The sequence below is a fragment of the Mus musculus genome, chromosome 12, assembly GCF_000001635.26.
Source record: "Mus musculus strain C57BL/6J chromosome 12, GRCm38.p6 C57BL/6J".
NCBI classification, from domain to species: domain Eukaryota; kingdom Metazoa; phylum Chordata; class Mammalia; order Rodentia; family Muridae; genus Mus; species Mus musculus.
Window position 1 is genome coordinate 101,131,457 of NC_000078.6, and position 19,741 is coordinate 101,151,197.

The 19,741-nt window shown below is 42.9% G+C and overlaps 1 pseudogene across 1 annotated transcript; it reads left to right on the forward strand.

Annotated features, from left to right (window-relative positions):
• The first annotated feature begins 14,152 nt into the window (after window positions 1-14,152).
• Kif4-ps (kinesin family member 4, pseudogene) lies at window positions 14,153-17,817 on the forward strand (annotated as a pseudogene). The gene has a single exon (NR_033653.1). The product of NR_033653.1 is annotated as a kinesin family member 4, pseudogene (transcript).
• The last annotated feature ends 1,924 nt before the right edge of the window (window positions 17,818-19,741 follow it).

Consider the following 19,741-nt stretch of genomic DNA (forward strand, 5'->3'; position numbering starts at 1 on the left):
AGACAAACAAAAAAGAATAAAAAAGTTGACCTAACATTTGAAAACATGTTCAACATTATTATGCAAGCAAAAGAAATATTTCATGAAACACTGTCTTAGTTAGGGCTTTACTGGTGTACTGGTGTGAAAAAACACCATGACTCAGGCAACTCTTATAAAGGACATTTAATTGGGGCTGCCTTACAGGTTCAGAGGTTCAGTCCATTATCATGAAGACTGGAGCATGGCAGCAGCCAGGTAGGTAGGGTGCTGGAAGAGCTGAGAGTTCTACATGTCCATCCAAAGGCAGGACCAATAAACATCTTAAAGGAGGTTGATGGCACTCCTGAGGTTGTCCTTTGGCCCCTATATTTACCACCCCTCCTCACCAGATGAACATGCATGCATGTATAGATGTACGTGAAAAAAAAAAAAAAAGACTAATGCTACTATCCTGTGGGGAATTGCAGGCTGGTCTCCAGTTGAGCTGAGGTCTGAACCCCGGTGGTGATAATTCACCTAAATGACAAGGTAGGCATTCCCTCATGCTCCTGGAACTCTGGGCCCTGCCTAAGGTACCACCTCCCACAGCTCCCACAAGAGAAGCATGGTCAGTAGTCATGTAAACAATGGCCCAAGCTTCTGACCTTTAGGCTAAACTCCTCCCCAGTTACCTAGCAACAGTAAAGACCACACAAAGGGCTGTTCAGCTCCACCTCAGTCTCTTACCTCTTATGCTCTTACTTGTCTCCTTCTTACTCCTTTCTCTCCTCTCCCTTTCTCTTCTCTCCTTTCTCCTCTCCTCTCTCTTCTCTCTAGTCTTCTCTCTCTCTCTCTCTCTCTCTCTCTCTCTCTCTCTCTCTCTCTCTCTCTCTCTCTCTCTCTCTCTCTCTCTCTCTTCTCTCTTTCCCCCTGCCTTTTTATAATAAAGCTCTTAAACCATTGAGAGTCTCTGCTCCATCAAGATACGCTCCACACACTGGTCAGTGTCGGGAACCTCTTCCCTTATCCCTCTCTCCTATAAGCCTGGGGCTTTAGCAAGGCAGCTCGGGGGTCCTCAGGCAGGGCTGCCCCTTGGCCAGCTCCTGAAGAGTGGGATAGAGGAATGCCCACCCAGGGATGAGTGGAAAGGGTAGGTAGCAGCCCTCCCACGCCTGACTGACCATAGAATAGGTGGAACTCTGGTGGGGTGTGGGCCTTTTCCCTTCCCCCTCTTCCCCAGGGGCCCCCTTTTTAGTTCCCAACACTATCCCATGCAAAGCACTTTAATGGCAGCACTTGGGAGGCAGAGGCAGGCAGATCTCCGTGATTTTTGAGGCCAGCCTGGTGTACATAGTGAATTCCAGGAGAGCTAGAGCTACATAGTGAGACCTTGTCTCAATCAAACAAACACACAAACAAGCAGCAACAATAATACCAAAAAGAGTAATGATATTAAATGTTGCCAAGAAGTGGGAGTAAGGAAAACTTATCCATATTGGTGGTTGCAGCATAAATTGATACATTTATTTTGTAATAACACTAGTTGCACTTACAGTGTTTTTCCACAAATATAAATAAACATTTAGTTTGTAATGCAACAGTTTGATTCCTAGATGTATAGAAGAGAAGAAAGCTTATGTCCAGCAAAAGACTGATATGGAAATCTTTGTCACTCTGCTTACTATAAACCTTAACTGCAAGTAATTCAATATGTATCAGAAGCAAGTAAATGAATAAAATGTAGTAACATCCACACAATGAAAGACTATAGTTGTAGAATGAACACAGGTCCTTTGACAAATATAAAAGTATCATTTAGTCATGTCAACTGACAAAAGTCAGTCACAAAACAATAGATTTTGTATAATTTCATTTTACAAAGCTAGTCTATATATTAGAAGTTAAAATAATGTCTAATCTGATAGACAGAAGAAACATGGCATAAGGAACTTTCTGGATACTGGAATACAGAAGTGGATGCTCACAGTCATCCATTAGACAGAGCACAGGGTCCCCAATGATGGAGCTAGAGAAAGGACACAAGGAGCTGAAGGGGTTTGCAGCTCCATAGGAAGATCAACAATATGAACTAACCAGTACCCCCAGAACTCCCTGGGACTAAACCACCAATCAAAGAAAACACACAGAGAAACTCATGGCTCTAGCTGCATATGTAGCAGAGGATGGCCTAGTCAGTCATCAATGGGAGGAGAGGCCCTTGGTCCTGTGAAGGTTTTATGCCCCAGTATAGTGGAATGCCTGGGCCAGGAAGCAGGAGTTGGGTGGGTTGGGACAGGTGGAGAGGGGAGAGGATAGGGGATTTTCAGAGGGGAAACTAGGAAAGGGGATAACAGTTGAAATGTAAATAAAGAAAATATCTAATAATAATAAAAAAGAACTGATTCTGACTCTGTATTCCTATTGCCAAAGTGGTATTAAATCACAGGGTGTCTACTTGGCATCTTTAGAAAACAGAAAAATTGCTCAAGGTGGTAAATCCAAACAGCTGATGCCACAAGTGTTGTAAATGAGAGTCTAGAGAAAAAGCCATCCTTCTTCCATATGCCATTAGATATTTAACAATAATTGAAAAATTCATTCATAATAAATACAGTAAGGTAGTGACTCTGGAATAACAATAATGATTTATACACTGCAAAAAAGAAGGTAGACTAGACACAATAAACAATTTCTTGAAAGACAAAAGCAAATAACAAAGAGCAGAGGACAGGTCAACCAAGATAGCTATCTATTGATAGATTGGCTTGGTTGATTAATTTTCAAACAGAGACTAACAAGTGTCTCAGCCTAATTAATATGAACAAATAGTATGGAATCTTGTTATTTGAGATAACATTGATGAGTCTTGAGAACATTGTATTCGGTAAATGCCCCAGGCATAGAGTGACAAATACTGGCATCAACTCATTCACATGGAGAGTATAAAGGAGTTGCTTTTTGTAGGACAGAATAGAATGGTGTTTCTTAGAGTCTTGGGTAGTTAGGTACTAGAGAGACATGGGATGACATTATTCACTGACACATAATTTATATTTAGAGAGGAGGACAAAAAGGTCCTTAGTAGGAAAACAAACGGACAGAAATAAAGAAGAGATTGTTTGGGTTAGGTACTTGGAAGAGTTGGTAGGTAGGCAGCAGAGGAAAATTGGGGCTGACTGCAAAAGGCCATGCTTTCTTCCCTTTGTGATGAAATGATCTAAAACTGAACTAAGGAGGATTATAAACTGTTCACGGGCTGTTTTAAAAACAGGATACTGCTCGGTGTGTTAGGCTCATGCCTTCAATTCCAAAAGGCAGGAAGCATAAGCAGGAAGATCTCTGTACCTTTGAAGCCAGTCTGGTGTACATGGCAAATTCTAGGCTAGTCGGAGAAACAGAGTGAGGCTCAGTTCCAAGCTAAAATAAAATATTAGGCTTGCCTTCAGCCTATCTTATAAAGATATTTTCCCAATTGAGACTCCCTCTCAGATGACTTTAGCTTGTGTCAAATTATCCAGCACAGTTACAAATATTGCATGTCAGCACAGTCAACTTGTAAGGTTGCCAGATAAAATGCTTGGTTACTTTTGAATTTCACACAAACAATAAATAATATTAATATGTCCACCCAGCTGTTATATTTACATGGATATTTACAGGTATTGTATGGTACATCCCTCTAAATTGCACCATTTTTTTTCCAATAAAAAACATTTCCTCCAGAGGGCTTGTCTCGGTTCACCAGTTACAGGTTAACAAAAGGGTAGAAACCCAGAGCAGAAATGTGGAACATTTTTGAGTGCCTCCAGCCAGCTGTGCTAAGGAGTAAACATTTGCTGGGGTAGAGACTGACCAGACATCCCAGGAGAGAGAGAGGTTTTGTAGTGAGCTACAGTGCTGTATGTGTTGGGGACCCACAAGCCTTGTCAAGGTGGGCTTTCTGGTGATGCAGCTGCATTTGAGTCATTTGTGAATCTCCTAAGTAACCCTAACAACATGTTTAGTAAGTCTCAGAAAAACTCCCACTTCACCAAAATGGACACGTGAAATAGTTACTTTGTTGCTGGCTCCCTTTCTGGATCAAGAAGACAGGTGTGTTCCATCTTTCCACGAAAAGTCTGTCACACAGTACTGGAGATAAGACCTGATTTATTTTGTGAAGTCAATGCTGCTAAATTTGGCAATACAGACCCATGAGTATTAGAATTACTTAGATCTCTTACCTGTGTTTCCTGTGATGTTTTCTCTAGGAATATCAATTAGCCACTCAAGCCAATTGCTGAACTTAAAGGCAGAAGAAGTATGGCTATGTTAGTTTGTAATGTTAATACCAACATGTATTTTGGCATAGTCTGCCCAGTCTTTTAAAATTAAAATTAGTCAACAATATCCAAATACATACGCATCTGTATACTTAGAGAGGAAGGGCTTTCACTAGCAAATTTCAGTGTTAGGGACTTTTGCCACGTTATACTCACAGATGAATGAAATGACATATATTAAAAAATATTTTGCATCAGTGTTTATAATAAAAGATTGATGGCAATGTTAATATATAATTTTATAGTCACAGGTTGAAACAGCCCAGGAAGCACAAAGTTGAATCATTACTTACCTAAGAAGTCAGAGTCAAGGCATGGGGCTGGTGGAATATTTGGAAATTTAAGAAGGAAATTCCAGGAACAGGAGAGCAGTAAGAACAGGGAGCTAACATAGAAAACATGTTTACAACAGAAAACATGTCTAAATCCTCTGCTACACCAGTACTCAGAACACTCCCAGAATAGCTTTAAAAGAAAAACAGTAGAAACCAAAATCAAACCTCAGAGATAATAATCTTCAGAACTACAGGTTAAGAGAGTTTGCAGGATTTTTTTTTTATTTTATTTATTTTTTTTTCTTTTTTTTTTTTCCATTTTTTATTAGGTATTTAGCTCATTTACATTTCCAATGCTATACCAAAAGTCCCCCTTACCCACCCACCCCCACTCCCCTACCCACCCACTCCCCCCCTTTGGCCCTGGCGTTCCCCTGTACCGGGGCACACAAAGTCTGCGTGTCCAATGGGCCTCTCTTTCCAGTGATGGCCGACTAGGCCATCTTTTGATACATATGCAGCTAGAGTCAAGAGCTCAGGGGTACTGGTTAGTTCATAATGTTGTTCCACCTATAGGGTTGAAGATCCCTTTAGCTCCTTGGGTACTTTCTCTAGCTCCTCCATTGGGAGCCCTGTGATCCATCCATTAGCTGACTGTGAGCATCCACTTCTGTGTTTGCTAGGCCCCGGCATAGTCTCACAAGAGACAGCTACATCTGGGTCCTTTCAGTAAAATCTTGCTAGTGTATGCAATGGTGTCAGCATTTGGAAGCTGATTATGGGGTGGATCCCTGGATATGGCAGTCTCTACATGGTCCATCCTTTCATCTCAGCTCCATACTTTGTTTCTGTAACTCCTTCCATGGGTGTTTTGTTCCCACTTCTAAGGAGGGGCATAGTGTCCACACTTCAGTCTTCATTTTTCTTGAGTTTCATGTGTTTAGGAAATTGTATCTTATATCGTGGGTATCCTAGGTTTTGGGCTAGTATCCACTTATCAGTGAGTACATATTGTGTGAGTTCCTTTGTGATTGTGTTACCTCACTCAGGATGATGCTCTCCAGGTCCATCCATTTGGCTAGGAATTTCATAAATTCATTCTTTTTAATAGCTGAGTAGTACTCCATTGTGTAGATGTACCACATTTTCTGTATCCATTCCTCTGTTGAGGGGCATCTGGGTTCTTTCCAGTTTCTGGCTATTATAAATAAGGCTGCTATGAACATAGTGGAGCATGTGTCCTTCTTACCAGTTGGGGCTTCTTCTGGATATATGCCCAGGAGAGGTATTGCTGGATCCTCCGGTAGTACTATGTCCAATTTTCTGAGGAACCGCCAGACTGATTTCCAGAGTGGTTGTACAAGCCTGCAATCCCACCAACAATGGAGGAGTGTTCCTCTTTCTCCACATCCTCGCCAGCATCTGCTGTCACCTGAATTTTTGATCTTAGCCATTCTCACTGGTGTGAGGTGGAATCTCAGGGTTGTTTTGATTTGCATTTCCCTGATGATTAAGGATGTTGAACATTTTTTCAGGTGCTTCTCTGCCATTCGGTATTCCTCAGGTGAGAATTCTTTGTTCAGTTCTGAGCCCCATTTTTTAAGGGGGTTATTTGATTTTCTGAGGTCCACCTTCTTGAGTTCTTTATATATGTTGGATATTAGTCCCCTATCTGATTTAGGATAGGTAAAGATCCTTTCCCAGTCTGTTGGTGGTCTTTTTGTCTTATAGACAGTGTCTTTTGCCTTGCAGAAACTTTGGAGTTTCATTAGGTCCCATTTGTCAATTCTCGATCTTACAGTACAAGCCATTGCTGTTCTGTTCAGGAATTTTTCCCCTGTGCCCATATCTTCAAGGCTTTTCCCCACTTTCTCCTCTATAAGTTTCAGTGTCTCTGGTTTTATGTGAAGTTCCTTGATCCACTTAGATTTGACCTTAGTACAAGGAGATAAGTATGGATCGATTCGCATTCTTCTACATGATAACAACCAGTTGTGCCAGCACCAATTGTTGAAAATGCTGTCTTTCTTCCACTGGATGGTTTTGGCTCCCTTGTCGAAGATCAAGTGACCATAGGTGTGTGGGTTCATTTCTGGGTCTTCAATTCTATTCCATTGGTCCACTTGTCTGTCTCTATACCAGTACCATGCAGTTTTTATCACAATTGCTCTGTAGTAAAGCTTTAGGTCAGGCATGGTGATTCCACCAGAGGTTCTTTTATCCTTGAGAAGAGTTTTTGCTATCCTCGGTTTTTTGTTATTCCAGATGAATTTGCAAATTGCTCCTTCTAATTCGTTGAAGAATTGAGTTGGAATTTTAATGGGGATTGCATTGAATCTGTAGATTGCTTTTGGCAAGATAGCCATTTTTACAATGTTGGTCCTGCCAATCCATGAGCATGGGAGATCTTTCCATCTTCTGAGATCTTCTTTAATTTCTTTCTTCAGGGACTTGAAGTTTTTATCATACAGATCTTTCACTTCCTTTGTTAGAGTCACGCCGAGATATTTTATATTATTTGTGGCTATTGAGAAGGGTGTTGTTTCCCTAATTTCTTTCTCAGCCTGTTTATTCTTTGTGTAGAGAAAGGCCATTGACTTGTTTGAGTTAATTTTATATCCAGCTACTTCACCGAAGCTGTTTATCAGGTTTAGGAGTTCTCTGTTGGAATTTTTAGGGTCACTTATATATACTATCATATCATCTGCAAAAAGTGATATTTTGACTTCCTCTTTTCCAATTTGTATCCCCTTGATCTCCTTTTGTTGTCGAATTGCTCTGGCTAATACTTCAAGTACTATGTTGAAAAGGTAGGGAGAAAGTGGGCAGCCTTGTCTAGTCCCTGATTTTAGTGGGATTGCTTCCAGCTTCTCTCCATTTACTTTGATGTTGGCTACTGGTTTGCTGTAGATTGCTTTTATCATGTTTAGGTATTGGCCTTGAATTCCTGATCTTTCCAGAACTTTTATCATGAATGGGTGTTGGATCTTGTCAAATGCTTTTTCTGCATCTAACGAGATGATCATGTGGTTTTTGTCTTTGAGTTTGTTTATATAATGGATTACATTGATGGATTTTCGTATATTAAACCATCCCTGCATCCCTGGAATAAAACCTACTTGGTCAGGATGGATGATTGCTTTAATGTGTTCTTGGATTCGGTTAGCGAGAATTTTATTAAGAATTTTTGCATCGATGTTCATAAGAGAAATTGGTCTGAAGTTCTCTATCTTTGTTGGATCTTTCTGTGGTTTAGGTATCAGAGTAATAGTGGCTTCATAAAATGAGTTGGGTAGAATACCTTCTACTTCTATCTTGTGAAAAAGTTTGTGCAGAACTGGAGTTAGATCTTCTTTGAAGGTCTGATAGAACTCTGCACTAAACCCGTCTGGTCCTGGGCTTTTTTTGGCTGGGAGACTATTAATAACTGCTTCTATTTCTTTAGGGGATATGGGACTGTTTAGAAGGTCAACTTGATCCTGATTCAACTTTGGTACCTGGTATCTGTCCAGAAATTTGTCCATTTCGTCCAGGTTTTCCAGTTTTGTTGAGTATAGCCTTTTGTAGAAGGATCTGATGGTGTTTTGGATTTCTTCAGGATCTGTTGTTATGTCTCCCTTTTCAGTTCTGATTTTGTTAATTAGGATTTTGTCCCTGTGCCCTTTAGTGAGTCTAGCTAAGGGTTTATCTATCTTGTTGATTTTCTCAAAGAACCAACTCCTCGTTTGGTTAATTCTTTGAATAGTTCTTCTTGTTTCCACTTGGTTGATTTCACCCCTGAGTTTGATTATTTCCTGCCGTCTACTCCTCTTGGGTGAATTTGCTTCCTTTTTTTCTAGAGCTTTTAGATGTGTTGTCAAGCTGCTAGTATGTGCTCTCTCCCGTTTTTTCTTGAAGGCACTCATAGCTATGAGTTTCCCTCTTAGAAATGCTTTCATTGTGTCCCAAAGGTTTGGGTACGTTGTGGCTTCATTGTCATTAAACTCTAAAAAGTCTTTAATTTCTTTCTTTATTCCTTCCTTGACCAAGGTATCATTGAGAAGAGTGTTGTTCAGTTTCCATGTGAATGTTGGCTTTCTGTTATTTATTTTGTTATTGAAGATCAGCCTTAGTGCATGGTGATCTGATAGGATACATGGGACAATTTCAATATTTTTGAATCTGTTGAGGCCTGATTTGTGACCTATTATGTGGTCAATTTTGGAGAAGGTACCATGAGGTGCTGAGAAGAAGGTATATCCTTTTGTTTTAGGATAAAATGTTCTGTAGATATCTGTCAGATCCCTTTGTTTCATCACTTCTGTTAGTTTCAGTGTGTCCCTGTTTAGTTTCTGTTTCCATGATCTGTCCATTGGTGAAAGTGGTGTGTTGAAGTCTCCCACTATTATTGTGTGAGGTGCAATGTGTGCTTTGAGCTTTACTAAAGTTTCTTTAGTGAATGTGGCTGCTCTTGTATTTGGAGCATAGATATTCAGAATTGAGAGTTCCTCTTGGAGGATTTTACCTTTGATGAGAATGAAGTGTCCCTCCTTGTCTTTTTTGATGACTTTGGGTTGGAAGTCAATCTTATCAGATATTAGGATGGCTACTCCTGCTTGTTTCTTCATACCATTTGCTTGGAAAATTGTTTTCCAGCCTTTCATTCTGAGGTAGTGTCTATCTTTTTCTCTGAGATGAGTTTCCTGTAAGCAGCAAAATGTTGGGTCTTGTTTGTGTAGCCAGTTTGTTAGTCTATGTCTTTTTATTGGCGAGTTGAGACCATTGATGTTAAGAGATATTAAGGAAAAGTAATTGTTGCTTCCTGTTATTTTAGTTGTTAAAGGTGGCATTCTGTTCTTGTGGCTGTCTTCTTTTAGGTTTGTTGAGGGATTACCTTCTTGTTTTTTCTAGGGCGTTGTTCCCGTTCTTGTATTGGTTTTTTTCTGTTATTATCCTTTGAAGGGCTGGATTCGTGGAGAGATAATGCGTGAATTTGGTTTTGTCGTGGAATACTTTGGTTTCTCCCTCTATGATAATTGAGAGTTTGGCTGGGTATAGTAGCCTGGGCTGCAGTTTGTGTTCTCTTAGTGTCTGTATAACATCTGTCCAGGCTCTTCTGGCTTTCATAGTCTCTGGTGAAAAATCTGGTGTAATTCTGATAGGCTTGCCTTTATATGTTACTTGACCTTTTTCCCTTACTGCTTTTAGTATTCTATCTTTATTTAGTGCATTTGATGTTCTGATTATTATGTGTCGGGAGGAATTTCTTTTCTGGTCCAGTCTATTTGGAGTTCTGTAGGCTTCTTGTATGTTCATATGCATCTCATTCTTTAGATTTGGGAAGTTTTCTTCAATAATTTTGTTGAAGATGTTTGCTGGACCTTTGAGTTGAAAATCTTCATTCTCATCCACTCCTATTATCCGTACGTTTGGTCTTCTTATTGTGTCCTGGATTTCCTGGATATTTTGAGTTAGGATCTTTTTGCATTTTCCATTTTCTTTGATTGTTGTGCCAATGTTCTCTATGGAATCTTCTGCACCTGAGATTCTCTCTTCCATCTCTTGTATTCTGTTGCTGATGCTCAAATCTATGGTTCCAGATTTCTTTCCTAGGGTTTCTATCTCTAGTGTTGCCTCGCTTTGAGTTTTCTTTATTGTGTCTACTTCCCTTTTTAGGTCTAGTATGGTTTTGTTCATTTCCATCACCTGTTTGTATGTTTTTTCCTCTTTTTCTGTAAGGACTTCTACCTGTTTGATTGTGTTTTCCTGTTTTTCTTTAAGGACTTGTAACTCTTTAGCAGTGTTCTCCTGTATTTCTTTAAGTGATTTATTAAAGTCCTTCTTGATGTCCTCTACCATCATCATGAGATATGCTTTTAAATCTAGGTCTAGGTTCTCAGGTGTGTTGGGGTTCCCTGGACTGGGCGAAGTGGGTGTGCTGGGTTCTGGTGATGGTGAGTGGTCTTGGTTCCTGTTAGTAAGATTCCTCCGTTTACCTTTCGCCATCTGGTAATCTCTGGAGTTAGTAGTTATAGTTGACTCTGTTTGGAGATTGTTCTTCTGGTGATTCTGTTACCGTCTATCAGCAGACCTGGGAGACAGATTCTCTCCTCTGAGTTTCAGTGCTCAGAGCACTCTCTGCTGGCAAGCTCTCTTACAGGGAAGGTGCGCAGATATCTTGTATTTGGACCTCCTCCTGGCCGAAGAAGAAGGCCCAAAACAGGACCTTTCTCAGACACTGTGTTGCTTTGGCAGTTCCCAGGTGGTACAGACTCTCACCTAAGCAGACTAAATTCCTAAGTTCCTTGGAGTCCCGGGACCAAGATGGCGACCGCTGCTGCTGTGGCTTAGGCCGCCTCCCCAGCCGGGCGGGCACCTGTCCTCCGGTCCGGACGGTGGCCGGCTGTCCCCGGCCCACAAAGGGTGCTGCCTCAGCGCCTCTGTGCCTCCGCCTGTTCCAGAAGCTGTCAGGTTCTCTGGCGCACCCTCTCTCCTGTTCAGACCAATTTCCCAAGTTCGGCGGGTCCCGGACCAAGATGGCGACCGCTGCTGCTGTGGCTTAGGTCGCCTCCCCAGCCGGGCGGGCACCTGTCCTCCGGTCCGGAAGGTGGCTGGCTGTCCCCGGCCCACACAGGGTGCTGCCTCAGCCCCTCTGTGCTTCTGCCTGTTCCAGAGGCTGTCAGGTTCTCTGGCGCACCCTCTCACCTGTTCAGACTAATTTCCTAAGTTCGGCGGGTCCCGGACCAAGATGGCGACCGCTGCTGCTGTGGCTTAGGCCGCCTCCCCAGCCGGGCGGGCACCTGTCCTCCGGTCCAGACGGTGGCTGGCTGTCCCCGGCCCACAAAGGGTGCTGCCTCAGTGCCTCTGTGCTTCCGCCTGTTCCAGAAGCTGTCAGGTTCTCTGGCGCACCCTCTCACCTGTTCAGACTAATTTCCTAAGTTCGGCGGGTCCCGGACCAAGATGGCGACCGCTGCTGCTGTGGCTTAGGCCGCCTCCCCAGCTGGGTGGGCACCTGTCCTCTGGTCCGGAAGGTGGCCGGCTGTCCCCGGCCCACACAGGGTGCTGCCTCAGCGCCTCTGTGCTTCTGCCTGTTCCAGAAGCTGTCAGGTTCTCTGGCGCACCCTCTCACCTGTTCAGACTAATTTCCTAAGTTCGGCGGGTCTCGGACCAAGATGGCGACCGCTGCTGCTGTGGCTTAGGCCGCCTCCCCAGCCGGGCGGGCACCTGTCCTCCGGTCCGGAAGGTGGCTGGCTGTCCCCGGCCCACACAGGGTGCTGCCTCAGCCCCTCTGTGCTTCTGCCTGTTCCAGAGGCTGTCAGGTTCTCTGGCGCACCCTCTCACCTGTTCAGACTAATTTCCTAAGTTCGGCGGGTCCCGGACCAAGATGGCGACTGCTGCTGCTGTGGCTTAGGCCGCCTCCCCAGCTGGGTGGGCACCTGTCCTCTGGTCCGGAAGGTGGCCGGCTGTCCCCGGCCCACACAGGGTGCTGCCTCAGCGCCTCTGTGCTTCTGCCTGTTCCAGAAGCTGTCAGGTTCTCTGGCGCACCCTCTCACCTGTTCAGACTAATTTCCTAAGTTCGGCGGGTCTCGGACCAAGATGGCGACCGCTGCTGCTGTGGCTTAGGCCGCCTCCCCAGCCGGGCGGGCACCTGTCCTCCGGTCCGGACGGTGGCTGGCTGTCCCCGGCCCACAAAGGGTGCTGCCTCAGCGCCTCTGTGCTTCTGCCTGTTCCAGAAGCTGTCAGGTTCTCTGGCGCACCCTCTCACCTGTTCAGACTAATTTCCTAAGTTCGGCGGGTCCTGGACCAAGATCAGGATTTTTTTTTTTTTTTTTTTTTAAACCAAGGAAATCATACGTCTTTTAGGCTAACAGTAAAAACAGCACCTCTTAGAAAAACAAACCAGAATCCAGAGTCAACACATGTTAGCTTCAGTGTCCAGTCAACAACAAGAAGAAACATCATAGGAAAATAAACAGACAATTGAAGGATATTATGGGGGAAATGAAGACAATCAGTTGACTTACATTTCAGTGAACAGACAATGGATTAAATGTCATTCTCAGAAATCTGTGCAAGACACAAGAAAACTGTCCTACTGAGTGAACACATAGGTAATTCCAAACAGTAGAAAAGGAACACAGACAAAGCCACATGCAAAGTATAAGGCTGTGAGTATGGTAACTGAAGTAAATCCACTCCATATAGGACCAATAGGAGACTATTGAATAAGATCGATAAAGAAATCCTGAATTTAGAGATATATATAAGCAATCCAATAATACAAGAGAAGAAATCAGGAGCATGGCTGAAGACAGTACCAATGTACTACAGATTTTAAAAAGTTAAAAGGGGACTTTAGCATTTTTACCATAAGACATGAGATTCTGCCTCAAATAAAAAGAAAAAATAGAAAGCAAACTCAAGAACAAAAATGGTACATATTTGAGAGAGTATATTTAATCTAAGACAAATGTTACATGATATGTACATTTATTGAGATACCAATAGATACCCCACTAATATGTACAATTTTTATATATTTATGTATCAGTTAAATTTAGAAAAAATGAAAATGCCTAAAGAAATCTAATAGGTTCAGAAACTTGTGGGACAACATCTTGCCTTCCATAATTTGTATAATTCAATTCCTAAGAAGAAAACAACAAACAAAGGGGCAACAAACAATACAGAAATAATTATTCAGGGCTTTCAACATTTGGCAGACACAAATATGGAGCTCAGATATCCAGACAGGAAGGTATAAAGAGAAAAATTTAAACATGTGCAGAAAAGGATGACAAATTACATACAGAGAGAATGGTTAAATTTAAAGCCAACTTCCTATCTAGAAACGATGGTGTCAAGTGACTTTAGAATGGGGTGTTGCAAGTGCTGAAAGAAAATTAAGTCAATGAGAAATGGTATATCTGACAAAACTGTCTTTCAAAACTTAGGTGACTAATAAAATTGTTAGAAGTCACAATATGTTTAGAAAAGTTGTAAAAAGAAAAGTACACAAAAGTGAAATGTTGGGGATAGATTTAACAGAGTAACAAAATGTGTACCGTTGATGACTGCATGGAATTTTTGGCAGAAATTAAAGGAGATCTAAATAAACAGAATGATGTCTCATGGTTATCAGTTGGAAAGCCTATGTTATAAAAATGGTAGTGTTAACCAACTTTATTTGCAGTGTGATCACAGTCCAAGCAGACTATTTTGTAGTCACTGGAAAGGTTATCCTAAAACTAGGAAACCAAAGAGGCTCAAACTGGGCAAAAACCATATGGGTATCAACATAAGGGTTAGACACGCAGATAAAAGCACTAGTATAGTTTTCAACAGAGATACTAAAAACATTCCATCAGGAAAACAAACAAACAAACAAACAAACAAACAACAACAACAAAAACAGTATTCCTCAATATAAGTTGCTGGAGTGTACTCCAAACAATAACTATAGTACACTGGGGCTCCGCCCACAGGCTGCTTGCTCTCTGATTGGCTGTTGCTTCTGAGGAGGCTGGGAAACAGCGGTTAAAACTCCAGTTGGGAGGGGACGAGGAGACAGGGAAGACTAAGGACCTGTGATTACTTTGAGCAGATGCTGAACTAGTATCATGAAGGAAGAGGTAAAGGGAATTCCTGTAAGGGTGGCATTGAGGTGCCGCCCTCTGGTCCCGAAAGAGATCGGTGAGGGTTGTCAGGTGTGCCTTTCCTTTGTGCCTGGGAAGCCTCAGGTGGTGATTGGTACTGATAAATCCTTTACCTACGATTTTGTGTTTGACCCTTCCACTGAACAGGAAGAGGTTTTCAACACAGCAGTAGCACCGCTCATTAAAGGGATATTTAACGGTTACAATGCCACTGTTCTGGCTTATGGACAAACTGGCTCTGGAAAAACCTACTCTATGGGAGGCGCATATAGTGCAGATCAAGAGAATGAACCAACCATAGGGGTCATTCCTAGGGTAATACAACTTCTTTTTAAAGAAATGGAAGAAAAGAGAGACTCTGAGTTTACACTGAGAGTGTCTTACTTGGAGATTTACAATGAAGAAATTTTGGATCTTCTATGCTCACCTTGTGAGAGAGCTTCTCAAATACATATCCGGGAAGATCCCAAGGCAGGAATAAAGACTGTAGGACTCACTGAGAAGACGATTTCAGTTGCCTCGGACATGGTTTCCTGTTTGGAGCAGGGAAACAACGCCAGGACTGTAGCTGCCACAGCCATGAATTCACAGTCTTCCCGATCTCACGCCATCTTCACAGTTTCCATAAGGCAAAGGAAGAAGATGGACAAGAACAGCAGTTTTCACTCTAAGTTGTGTCTGGTAGATCTTGCAGGATCAGAAAGGCAGAAGAAAACCAAGGCTGAAGGGGATCGATTGAGAGAAGGCATTAATATTAACCGAGGACTCCTGTGCTTGGGAAATGTAATCAGCGCTCTTGGAGATGGCAAAAAAGGCAGCTTTGTGCCCTACAGAGATTCCAAGTTAACTCGCTTGCTTCAAGATTCTCTAGGAGGCAATAGCCACACTCTTATGATTGCCTGTGTGAGTCCTGCTGACTCCAGTCTAGAGGAAACATTGAATACCCTACGTTATGCTGACAGAGCTAGAAAAATCAAGAACAAACCTGTTATTAATACGGATCCCCAGACAGTTGAACTTAATCAGCTTAAGCATCAGGTACAACAGCTACGAGTCTTATTGCTACAGGCCCGTGGAGGTAGCCTGCCTGGATCTATAAAAGCAGAACCATCAGAGAGTCTCCAGTCTCTGATGGAGAGGAATCAGTCCCTGGGAGAGGAGAATGAAAAGTTAAGCCATGCTCTGAGCGAGGCAGCTGGTCAGACAGCCCAGATGTTGGAAAGGATCATTGTGACAGAGCAAGCAAATGAAAGACTGAACACCAAGCTGCAAGAGCTCAGGCATCACGAAGCCTGTAAAGTAGATCTCCAAAAGCTAATGGAGACTTTAGAAGACCAGGAATTAATAGAAAAAGTAGAGATAATTCGCAGTCTGCAACAAGCTGTCATTCATCTATCAGATGAAAATGTTGTGGCCTCTGAATCGGCAATGGAAGCTCAAGTGGCAATCAGTCCAGAGAGTGGGAGGTCTTCTGATGCTCTCACCACACAGCATGCTCTACGCCAAGCTCAGATGTCTAAGGAACTTACTGAGCTGGATAAAGCTCTTGCAGTGAAAGAGGCCCTAGCTAGGAAGATAACTTTCAATGGTGGCCAACTACAGCCCATTCACTGCCAGTATGAGACTAACATCAAAAGTCTAGAATCAGAAGTCACCTGTCTGCAGAAGGAAAAGGAACAATTGCTCCTGGATCTTCAGTTGGCAAAGAAGGATGTCAACCAAGCCAAGTTGAGTGAGCACCGCCGCAAATGTCTTCAAGAGCTGGAAGCTCAAATAGCTGATTTGAAGAGGAAACTAAATGAACAGTCCAAGCTTCTGAAACTGAAAGAGTCCACTGAGAATACTGTCTCCAAACTGACTCTGGAGATACAGATGATGAAAACCCAGCGAGTCCAGTTAATGCGTCGGATGAAGGAAGATGCTGAGAAGTCTAGACAGTGGAAACAACAAAAAGACAAGGAAGTAATCCAGTTAAGAGAACAAGACCGTAAAAGGAGGTACGAGCTGGTTAAACTTGAAAGAGACTTCCAGAAACAGTCCAACGTGCTCAGGCGTAAAACTGAAGAGGCAGCAGCTGCAAACAAGCGCCTCAAGGATGCCCTCCAAAAGCAACGGGAAGCAGCGGAGAAGCGAAAAGAGACGCAGAACCGTGGCCTAGAAGGCACAGAAGCACAAGTGAAGAACTGGCTTACAAATGAGATTGAAGTTATGGTCAGTACTGAAGAAGTCAAACACCACCTGAATGACCTTCTGGAAGAGCGGAAGAGACTAGCCCTGGATGTGGCCCAACTTAAAGAAAACAAGGAACCCGGGGAAAACCCACCTCCTAAGCTCCAGAAGTGGACATCCCCTAGTGATGAAGTATGTGGTCCTATTTCTGAGCCTGAGGATTCTATTACAAAGCAGATTAGGAGCCTAGAGGCTGAAATAGAACTCAGGAGTGCTCAGATTGCTGACCTACAGCAAAAGCTCCTGGATGCAGAAAGTGAAGACAGGCCAAAACGACACTGGGAAAATATCACCACAGTTCTCGAAGCCAAATGTGCTCTAAAGTATTTAGTTGGTGAGGTGGTTTCCTCCAAACTTCAGGTCAGTGAGCTTGAAAGCAACCTGAAACAGAGCCAGGCAAGCCATTCTAAAATGCAGAAGATGCTGTTTGAGGAGCAAAGTCATCTTGTTGAGGTAGAGACAGAGTTGAAAGCTGAGCTGCTCAAGGTGGAGCGAAAGCACCAAGAAAAGGTACTCTACTTTCTCAGTCAGCTGCAGCAAAGCCAAATGGCAGAGAAGAAGCTGGAGGTGTCAGTTAGTGGGAAGGAACAGCAGCTGCTGAACACATTGCAGTGTCAGGAGGATCAGTTTAGCAAAATGCAAGAATTATGTGAGCAAAACCAGCAGCTTCTTCAAGAGAATGAAGCCATCAGGCAGAAACTGAGTCTCCTTCAAGGAGCCAAAGAGCAGAAATCTCATCTTCCCAAGGATGGCCTCCAATCTCCAGACTCTACCTTTGACTACATCCCACCTCCACTCAAAGCACTCCATGTTAGAGGCAAGTTCCTGGATCAAAGCATGGACATTGATGATGTAAAGTATCATTCAGAGCATTCCACGAGTGAATCTGAAGATAGTGATGGAAATGATAAGGAGTGGAAACCAAGGAAACTGGCTAAAGTGTCCAGGAAGACTATCCAAGGGTGTTCCTGCAAGGGATGGTGTAGGAACAAACACTGTGGGTGCAGGAAACAAGGGGTGGACTGCTGTGTGGCCTGTGGCTGTGACCCCACAAAGTGCCGGAACCGCCAGCAAGAAGAAGAGGGCTTGGGTACTGTTGAGTGGAACCAGGATACTGATGGCTCCTTCAAACTGGACGACCCTACAGAGGTGACCCCAGGACTGAGCTTCTTCAACCCTGTCTGTGCCACTCCCAATACAAAGCTTCTTAAAGAGATGTGTGATATGGACCAGGCTCTGTTGCGGGAGACTGATCTTGCAGTTTCCTTAGACCTCCCAGCCATAAAACACAGAGCAACAGAATCCCAAGAAAATAAGGCCACAGGGAAGAAAAAGAAACGAGCTCTGGCCTGCAATAGCAACTTCTTCTCTGGTTGCTCTCCTGCCAAAGAAGAGGCGTGCTGAGATATGGTCAGCTCTATCCACATCTGGCCTGACAGATACTTTCAAGTTGCAGCAGGGAGTGGTTTCTACTGACTTCCCTGGACCTTCCTTTTCTTTGTACTGAGAAAAAGGGACAAGGTGTTACTGAAAGAGCACCTTTTGTCTTCAGACCCCTAGTTGGTACCTCTATTCTCTTCTTCAGAATGGACACCATCTATGAAAGGCCCATGGACACTTCAGGAAACCATCTTCAGGTCATTGCAGCTCTTTCTTTGTGATTAATCAATTCTATCTGCTCATGGATACGAGCCTGAGGTCTGCAAGCTTAACATAAAGCCTGGTTCAGGTGGGAGGTGGGGGTTCAACTTCTTGACCCCACTTCAGAAACCAGGCTGGGATAATTCCTATCCTGATTCTTTCTGGATTTTAAATGTTTTAATAGGACCCCCAAATTGTTTTCATTTTAAAATGTTGAATAAATTAACCTTAGCTATTCCAAAAATGGTTATCAACTCTTATTTTACTGTAGTAATAAAAAATGGATGACCAAATTGTTTAAAGAGGAAAAAAGTGAAAACTATAGACACCTGGAATCTTTAAGACTTTGGACCAGGCAACGATTTTCTGCATGTGAGAAAAAGAGCATAAGTAACAAGTCTAAATTTCCTCAAAAGAAAAAAACAAAAAACAAAAACCAAACCTTAGATGTATTGGAGGGTGTGAAAACAGAAACTATAGAGCACAAGAAAATATTTGCAAATCGTATCTTTTTTTTCATTTTTTATTAGGTATTTTCCTCATTTACATTTTCAATGCTATCCCAAAGGTCCCCCATACCCACCCCCCAATCCCCTAACTACCCACTCCCCCTTTTTGGCCCTGGCGTTCCCCTGTACTGGGGCATATAAAGTTTGCAAGTCCAATGGGCCTCTCTTTGCAGTGACTAGGCCATCTTTTGATACATATGCAGCTAAAGACAAGAGCTCCCGAGTACTGGTTATTTCATATTGTTGTTCCACCTATAGGGTTGCAGTTCCCTTTAGCTCCTTGGGTAATTTCTCTAGCTCCTCCATTAGGGGCCGTGTGACCCATCCAATAGCTGACTGTGATCATCCACTTCTGTGTTTGCTAGGCCCCGGCATAGTCTCACAAGAGAGAGCTATATCTGGGTCCTTTCAGCAAAATCTTGCTAGTGTATGCAATGGTGTCAGCATTTGGAAGCTGATTATGGGATGGATCCCTGCATATGGCAATCACTAGATGGTCCATCCTTTTGTCACAGCTCCAAATTTTGTCTCTGTAACTCCTTCCATGGGTGTTTTGTTCCCATTTCTAAGAAAGGGTAAAGTGTCCACACTTTGGTCTTCGTTCTTCTTGAATTTCATGCGTTTGGCAAGTTGTATCTTATATCTTGGGTATCCTAAGTTTCTGGGCTAATATCCACTTATCAGTGAGTGCATATTGTGAGAGTTCCTTTGTGATTGGGTTACTTCACTCAGGATGATACCCTCCAGGTCCATCCATTTGCCTAGGAATTTCATAAATTCATTTTTTTAAATAGCTGAGTAGTATTCCATTGTGTAAATGTACCACATTTTCTGTATCCATTCCTCTGTTGAGGGGCATCTGGGTTCTTTCCAGCTTCTGGCTATTATAAATAAAGCTGCTATGAACATAGTGGAGCATGTGTCCTTCTTACCGGTTGGGACATCTTCTGGATATATGCCCAGGAGAGGTATTGCTGGATCCTCCGGTAGTACTATGTCCAATTTTCTGAGGAACCGCCAGACTGATTTCCAGAGTGGTTGTACAAGCTTGCAATCCCACCAACAATGGAGGAGTGTTCCCCTTTCTCCACATCCTCGCCAGCATCTGCTGTCACCTGAGTTTTTGATCTTAACCATTCTGACTGGAGTGAAGTGGAATCTCAGTGTTG